This window comes from Manis pentadactyla, chromosome 3 (assembly GCF_030020395.1).
Source record: "Manis pentadactyla isolate mManPen7 chromosome 3, mManPen7.hap1, whole genome shotgun sequence".
NCBI lineage: Eukaryota > Metazoa > Chordata > Mammalia > Pholidota > Manidae > Manis > Manis pentadactyla.
This window is the reverse complement of record NC_080021.1, coordinates 175,118,328-175,127,563: the sequence shown is the minus strand read 5'-3', so window position 1 is coordinate 175,127,563 and position 9,236 is coordinate 175,118,328. Positions and strand designations below refer to the sequence as shown.

The 9,236-nt window shown below is 34.5% G+C and overlaps 1 long non-coding RNA gene across 1 annotated transcript; it reads left to right on the top strand.

The window, feature by feature from the left end:
* The first annotated feature begins 1,354 nt into the window (after positions 1–1,354).
* LOC130683191 (uncharacterized) lies at positions 1,355–8,997 on the top strand. The gene is made up of 3 exons (XR_008996807.1): positions 1,355–2,301; positions 5,104–5,229; positions 8,396–8,997. It is a non-coding gene; the product is annotated as an uncharacterized LOC130683191 (long non-coding RNA).
* The last annotated feature ends 239 nt before the right edge of the window (positions 8,998–9,236 follow it).

Sequence of the window (9,236 nt, the reverse complement as noted above, 5' to 3'; positions counted from 1 at the left end):
CACAGAAAGCCAAATTAAGGTTATACAGTTTAAAAATATTAAATTAAATATTGGACATATCATTATAACTCTGTGTGCCCTGATAATTAAAGTTAAAATTTTCAGTTTGAAGAAATTTGAGGACATTATTGTTATGGCGCTCTAAATTCCTATGTTAGCAAAGAAATTGGTGCATTTAGAAAATACAAGCCTTTTATCTTTGATAATTTTTTACTTAGTTTAGCTCAAAATGGATATTTGAAAGACATGAAGAAATTGAATTATTCATTGTCCCCTATAATGCTGTGAGAATACAGAGAGACTTAAAAAGTGACTTAAACTATGAAAATGAAACAAAAGTAATAGACTTGAATGCAAAGCATACTAATTATAGAATGGTATATGTGAATTTTAACTAATAGGGTACACATCCATTAAAATTATTTAAGATTCCAGTAATATTCAATTAATAAGCCTTTAATGCTCCATTTCATCAGGCTTAGGAAGATAGGATGAGAGGAAATAAATGATAAAGTCTACTGTTTTAATTCTTCTTTCATTTTACTTCTATTTTTCTTTGGAAAGGAAAATAATTTTTGATCAGCAGGAATCTAAGTTTCATAATAGCTACAATTGGAAATAAATATGTGAGGTGGTATAATTTTTCTTCAGAATAAAAACCAAAATTGCTTTGCTAGTAAAGCATTTCAAAATTAATTTTTACACATAGTGAAAAGAGACAAACACTGTATTTTCTGAAACTGCTAAATGCACTTAATTTAATATAATATATAATAATAGTTCAACATACATGTTTTGACATTAAGAAATCTTAATTTACGGTAATTTATATTTTTGAAGTGGAGAGGAAATATTTATTTTACAATATATTAATATTTTGTGAAATTTTCATTTTATAATATTATAATTGATTAGTATCTTCTGCAGAGTGTTGTGGTGGTTTATTTAGAGAAACACCTTATTTATCCCCTTGCTAATAGAATGTATTATTCTATTCTATGAGCTAATAACTAATACTATTCTATGTATAAAGTTCCTTAATACAATTTACTCAATTAAAGATCAATTTATTTCTTCTACAAATACAAATTTTCTAGACATGGAATCATATACAGTCTTTCGTATTGGATTTTTTTCACTTAGTATAATGTTTTACAGTTCACTTGTACTGTAGTGTAATTTAAGATTCATTCCTTTTTAATGTTGCATATGTCACATAACTTCAGATTTTATCAAAGATGTGATATTATGCAATAGAGATTCTCAATTCTATTACATTTTTCCAAACAGTATTAATGCTTTCTTTTTTATGGATCTGTATCAAGTTGTTTTTCTTTTATTAAGGTATCACTGATACACAATCTTATGAAGGTTTCACATGAGCAACATTGTGGTTACTATAATGTTTTTGTTTTAATAGATACTTAGATTAACTGGACTCAAAATGCAGAGTGTCATGTCTGTGGTGGTCAGAGGCCCAGAACTCAGTTCAATTCTCTAAGACTTGCAAATGGCTTTCAATTTGGTTTGCGCATACGTGGGTAAGGAGAGACTCTCCTACAGAAAGAGGGCCCAGTGACCTTCAAGGTACTTGCCTTTGTCTCCCTCCCACTGCAACTGGGGTCGCCTTCAAGGTAAAGCCCTGGGAACAGGAGCAACTTCCTTATGATTGCTGATCCTTCCAAATCTGCTGCCTTTCCTTTTCTTTTGGTCTCCAGAGACCTAGGTAATCAATTATTATTATTACTAATATAATTATTTTGTATTTTACACAGAATTTACAGCTGTTATTTTTCAGGAGAATCTATTTGTGAGGAACTAATTCCTGCCTATCAGGAGCAGGAACGGTGAATAAACATTTAACCACAAAAATAATAAAGAGAATCACTGGGCAACAATTTTTCAAGTTTTCATGAGAGTGATTATTACTGTAATAACAAAACAAAACAAGCAAAAAGAAAGAACAAACAACAAACAATGCAAACTGAGTTCTTTAATTTGGAGAATAATGGAGGCAGAGTTGGTCAAAATATTTTTTTAAATGTCTGGACCCTAGCATATTTTCATGTGTGATGACAATAACAACAACAGTGAATGTTTCTCATGATCTTTTCATGTTCATGTGATGCCCACAGAGATAAGAGGGATAAGAGGTAGTTACACCTTTACTAATACATTATTTTGCTGAAATGCTTTTGCTAACGGTATTTTTCTTAGGTGTAGTACGCAGCCTGAGGAAAAGGAGAAGCATCGTTCAGGATGATGAAGTGACATTTTGGGACCAAGTATGAGGAGTTAAGGGTGAGGAGATTCTAGGAAGAGACCAGACAGAAAGAGATTAAGGAAATTTGTACTGTAGTCTAAGTCTTTTATCCTTCTTTATGAAATTAAATGTTTTGTGGTCTTTTAAAAAGATTTATGCCACATGTAAATGTGTCTGGATCTTCTTTTTTATCTGACTGAAGGAACTGGAGAGAAGGACTACTTGTCGCCCATGATACCATATTCCCTCTAAGGTAAAGCTGCTTTTATTACTCTGTGTGTTCCTGAAGGGACGGAGATATACAGAGGGCAGCCCCCTTCCTCACACTTTATCATTTTTCTGTTACTGTTGCTTCCTTTCCTCTCCTTCTGTCCCAAGGTCCTTCATTCAAGGGAATCAGAGTTCACATTTTGGGTGACATTTCCCCTTTTCTGGCAGGAATGACAAGGAGCTGAAGAATTCAAAGTCCTGGGGGTTAAGATCTAGAGTGTTTGTAAGATAAACTTGATGAGAATGGTTACGATCAAATATTTTGGGGCTATCTGATCAAATTAATAGTTATTAGAGATCCTGGACTAGGTAAGAAGAGAAAACCATAAATTTAACTGCATTAATAATTATTAATCTTCTTATAATTCATCTAACTTATTCAATACAAAAATAATTATGCACTCAACTAAATGTTTCAGGTAAACTTTACATTTAAAGCATTATAATAGAAAATTCTATAACCCTACTGTCAATTTTAAGAAAGTTTTGGCTCCCTGTAGGATGGCTGCTATTTATTATCAGCAATAGTATAGTCATGTCATTATTGTCTACTATTATTAACACCCATCTGTGCCCTCAGCCCTGGCTTTAACATCGTGTGCCCCCTTAAGAGGGTTCATCTGAATGCAAGATTAGAATGACTTGAACCATGTGTCATGGTTCTTTAGTACTGGTGTCTCCCATTTCCTTCTTTTACTTCTTTCCAGCATCTGCTGATGGTAAATTCCTGAATGTGTGACTGGACTTTGCCCCTATTGCTTTGTTCCTGGTGTATGCATTTTTTGGTTCCTGTTTGTCTAACAGACTTGTTGATCTGCTGCTTTAACTTAGCCTTATTCTGGATATATTCCTTGATTCTGGCTTCCCTACCTGCTTTTGATTCAAAGCTGTTTTTTTTTCCAGAAGCTAAATCTTCCCTCATTTCTCAAGGATTTCTCAACTCTTCTTTTTCCCAGAAGCTTATTCTGTAGTTGCCACTGATAAAATGAACCTCAATGATTAAGTGCCTACTGTGTGTCCAGTAGTGAGATAAATGATAATACCCAGAATGCAAAGTTTACAGTGTTGTGCTACCAGCCTCAGCATGACACTCTCTCTGATTTCTAATGAGCTATGTGTTTGGTAACAGATTTCATCATTTCACTAGTTGCCAAGTGTCTCATGCTTTTACCTACCAATAAACCAGTTTTTCTTTACTATCTGCTAGCAATAATTGTCTTCAATGTCAATCACTCTATCCTGAATTCCTAAATACATGGTATTGTTATTACTGTAATTATTGCTATTATTGCTATTGTATGTCATTTCTGAATGCAGAGGGGAATTCTGAAGAAGGAATATTTTGAAAAGGATGTTACTGACACTTCACTAAAAGGAAATGAATTATGCTAAATGTGAGTCAGAAGTTTTGAATCACAAAAAAGGAACAAATTGTGTGTGCCTTGTTAGAATTTTTTTCTTGCTAGTAATTATAGTATCACTCCTTTTCCTAGCTGCCACGGAATCAATAAGATGAACCTGTTAGAACCCATTGGATGTAGCCCTGTTGCTGGACAGGTAAATTGAAGAGACAGGGTAAATGGCAGGCAGTCATGCACAGATCAGACCCTAGATCTTTAAATTTTCAGAGTCTGCTCAAAGCTAAAATACCTGAAGAGAACCCATTTGAAGTTGTAATATTTTGTCGTTTGACAAGATGCACACTCTCTGGAAACACGATCTTCAATTAAGACCTTCATACTTGATGATATGTGAGAGAGCAAGCACGAGAGAGGAACCATATTAACTTCTAGGTGTTTTAAGGAACATTTATGGCTCACCCGGTACTAATTATAATATGATTTCAAATGTGTTAAGTTAACATTTCATGAAGTCCTTTTCATATGCCAGCCTTAGCAGGTCTTATTTTTGCTTCCTGCATATTTTCAGGCACTGAGATAAGTAGTTCATAATGCTTCTTTTCCTTTTATAACTTTTTAAATATGTGTGCACTCAAGCTTTATTTCTTAACTGGATCTGTATTGCTCCCCTTCACAATTTAAGCTCAGGTATTTTAATTGTACCATTTCCAACATATTCAAAATACAAATAGCATATGAAATGTGTCAGTCTTCACATTGAATTTATAAATAAGTCTGGTCATAGTCAAATAGTTTCACACATTGCCCAGCATAAACATCAATTCAAAATATGAGGCTCATAAATAAAATGAAAACTGTTACCCAGTGGATCTAAAAACAGTTATTATGTCAGAGTTAATCTTTGCACCAGCTCATGGTCTTCCTACACACTGCTTTAAATGTGAACCCATAAATACCAAGGGCTCTGCATAATAATTCTTACTATGCTAACTCATTGGCTAATTTAAATTGGGGAAACATCATCTACCTGAAAGAAATTTAACCTTATGGTAAAGAAGATAATTGTGCTTTTGTAAAGGATGTAAAAAAATACCAGGAGACGATGCATTTTCTTGTTTGAAAAATAAGCAAGGCTATTATGAGGCCTCCTAGAGTGCCCCCGGCCCAATATTATGGAAGTATAACCACAGTCTACTGACTCTCTTCAAGGATTGGGAAGCAGTCTGGCAGATGACAGACTTTGAACCAAACCACAGACAACTGACCATTCACTGCACCAACTGTGGAAAACAGGACTATACTGATGGAGGTTCAGTGTACAAAGAGATCTGCAGGGTGAGTACATATTTTCAAGAAGAAAGCACTATTCTACATTCTCCCAAGGAAAAGTAGAAATAAATATATCTTATTGCTACCATGGGGTTTGCATTACCTATGCAGGAACAAATGGAGACATTTTAAAATGTGCTGGTGAGGAGCTGCCTGCATGTCAACCCTCAGTGGCTCCATGTAATGCTGCCTATATAATTTTTTCAAAATCTTTATTATTTTTTAATTTTTTTAAAATAAAAAAATCTTTTTTTATTTATTTCTATAAATTGACTTTTAAAATTATACCAGTAGTGAATTTTCTACCTGGGGTTGCTCCCATGTTCTCTACAGAAGGTCTATGTTTTTTAATTGTTTGGCAATGTCTCTCTTTTAACTTTTCAAATGATTATAGCTTGACTAGTTGCAACAATTTTTCTTATGCAAATTTCCAAAGTCACTCTGACTTTAGCAGCTATGAAAATAATGTTTGTTGTTAGTTTTGGTGGTGGTGGTATTTATCTCCTATTTAGATACTAAAAATCTCTTATTTTCTTGAATCATAGAATTCCACCAGATTTTTCCCTAAGAGTCAAAAATTACTAATTTCTCTTAAAACATTATAATCTCTCTCCAAAGCATCCATATGGTTCTTTCTCTAAGTTCTGATTACTTCTATACTTCAATATCTTAATCTGAAAATGACATAGTACTTATTTCATGGGGATTTTTTTGAGTTAATATATATATAGATTTTAGTATAGTAAGAAACTTAACTTTTTTAAAAACAGTTTCTTCTGACTTCTCTTTTACATTACTAAATGTATAGTGAATATTATTGCTCTCTCTAAAATGTTCATCATTTGAGGTTTCCATGTGCCAGACACTTAAGTATTTTGCAAAAATCTTTATCTGTATTTTCTCAGTGGTCATGTTGTGTAGGTATAATTGCCATCTGAGAAGGACTTTTGAGCCTTGGAGATGCTAAATAACTTGCCTGATGTTCAGTGGTTGGTAGTGGCAGACCCACGACTCAAACCAAGGTCTAGCTGTCCTCTAGGTCTGGGTTCTAGATCCTAAGTGCGTATGTTACCATCACCTAATCCTTCTTTAGTCAGCATATAAGCACTTTGATTCTATTATCTGTTTCACTGACCTAGATTTTTCAGGGTTGATTGTACTAACCAATGTTTCCACTGATGATTATATTTATTCCATAAGTGAAAAACCTCTGTTTTTATTTCATGGAAACTGTTCTTTCTCCTTTTTCTAGAGAATAGACCCCAGCTATTATCTAAAATCTTGCTTTCTACCACTGTTACTAAAAAGAGGCCACTTACTTTTCTGCTGTCTTTGCATTTTTATATTGCTGAATTTATGCATGATTGGTGCTAGATTTTGTTTCTTCTGCTCACTCAAGTTTCCTTATAAAAACATGGCTCTCAGGGACCTGGCTCTTCATTCCTGTTTGTAGTTGATACTTCATGAGAGAATAAACTCTTAGTGCTAATGTTGGGTGAGAGGGTTAGGGCTACTGGAAGTATTTTGAAAGTGTAAGTTCAAGTTAATTCTATAGTTAATGGGAAAGGTGCAGGGAGAAGGAGTCAATGACTCAGCCTCCAAATAATGACTCCAAACTCTAATCCAGTCAACCAGGCAAGGATCATTAACAGCATTTTGCCTGGTTTTGCAACTGAGGAAGTGAGAGAATCCAGACCTGAGTACTGCCATTTGAATAAGCCCACCCACCCTCTCAGAGAGACCTAGGTGTCATCTTACCTAGGCTTCAAGCATCCTCCAGAGGACGCGTCAGCAAGCCACAAGCCCACCTTTACCCTGACCCCTCCCCCAAAGAGCCCACCAAAGCCCTGGCCATAAAAAGCCTCTTGACCTGTTGGAGAACCCTTTCCTTTGTTCTGTTGGCCAGGACAGAGGGGTCCCTCTCAGGTTCAGCAATAAAACCTGCTTGGACTGTGGAGTTCGCATCCTTTCTTCCCTCTCAAGGAGTATGACAGGTGAACCAGAGTATTTAGTCCCTGGGATTTCAGACACTCGATTTTCAGTCTCCTCAGACTTAAGATGAAAACAGAATGCTCTTCTAGAATCACTGTGGTTGGAGTCAATATGGACTGTCAGGTATTTGATGATTCTATAACTTCCAATATAACAGCAGTAAGGATTCTTAAAGCAAAGATTCTCAAATTCTATACCTTGAAACCCTGGTCTCAGAATCACCTGAGAAGATACTTGTACTGAATCAGATTATTCTGGGCTGAGTTTAAAAATCTTTTAAAATTACCCTAAAAAATCTTTTGCAATTCTATTGCATACTGAAATTTGAGAAAGAAAAATCCTTTAAAAACATGGAATATACTCAATTATTTATTTTCTCTCTGGAGATATTATAATTATTTTAAATGTTTATTAGGATTACAAAAAAAAGGATTAAAGAAATTCTACTTATTCTTTTGTTTTCCAGGAAATCTCAACAGGAGAATTTTATAGTAAAATATTGTGAAGTATGAGAACATAGTGTTCAGTACCTAAAACAGTGTCTTTTTATTTGCCCATAATGATCTCTTGTAGAACAGACCAAATTCTCTGACCTCACTCACAGGAATTCACTTCTCCGAGTGTTTCAGTCAGCTAAGCAGACAAGAGAAAATGGGGAGAGCTGAAAGAGTTGTTAATTTTTTTGCCATATTCATTTATCATTCAAACAATAAAAAGCAATTAAAATCTTCAGTTTAAAAACAATTGACCTATCAGAATCTTAGGAACATCTTCAAGTAGGTGTCTTTTTATGTGGAAATGCAATTACATTGTTTTTAAAACATCTTTGTTTTAAAATATCTTTCTCTGATAAACTGTGTGAATATGAAACTCTATTGTAGAATGTTTCCCACATTTTGTAATGTAGGTATTTTTATAGCTACTGTGTTAACTAACAATTTCAATGGAAACCAAAAGGCTTGTTTTAACCCTCCTGATTTTAAAAAATGTATATACATGTATATGTATATGCACATATATATGTTACACATTACATAATATGATAATTTATATATTCCCAGAATGATATAATATAGGAAAATGGAAGCAAGGTTAAATATCTTTTGTTTCTGAATTTAGGTTTTAATTAAAGGACAGAAATTTGACCTATTTGGTAATGATTAATGGCTTTATGTTGTAGGAACCAAGGGCAGGATGCCCCAAGATTTGCCCCAGTGGCATATTGATTACATTGAATTGAAGTGACTGTAGAAACAGCCAGAGCAGGAGGAATCTTATGACCCTCCGGTTCCTCTGCTGAAACCAGGAAATAAATCTCCTGCGAAAAGTACCCTCCCTGCACCTGGAGGGGAGAAGGCTTAGTCCTTATCACCACTGACAGGGAATTCAGAGCCTTTGCAGAGGCTGAATAAACAATCTTGTTACTAATTACTAATCGGCTACTCCAGCCCAAATGTTGTTTAGAATTCCTTACTAATTTAAACCCTCAAAGATAAGTCTCCTTTGTCCTGTCAGTTCCTCACAATTTATTGTCTCTGTCTAAACTGCCCTGCCTTGGTCATTTTTTTGGGTCTCAATTTCATTACTGGGCCTCCATACAGACGTAATTAAATTTTGGTTTGTTTCTCCTGTTAATCTGTCTCATGTCAATGTGATATTTAGGCCAGTTACAAGAACCTTGAAGGGTAGAGGAAAATTTTTCCTCCCCTACAATCTCTTTCAAATCCATGTCTATTTTGGGTGTATCTGACTGACAGAAATTTAGGTCACATGCTATACCTTAAGGACAACAATAGCTGGGACAAAGAGTTACCTAGATTGAAATTAGAAAGGTAGAACTCATAATATGGGAAATTGCCACAATATGAAAAGGCTGTTTAAAAAATATAGGGTAAATACTCATTAGAACTGTCTCATCACAGTGCCTCTTTGTCCACACATGTTTCTCAAAGGAATTCTTGTTTTCTGAAATTAATGTATTTCATCCCAGTGTCTTTCTGCTAATCTACCAATTTGGTAAT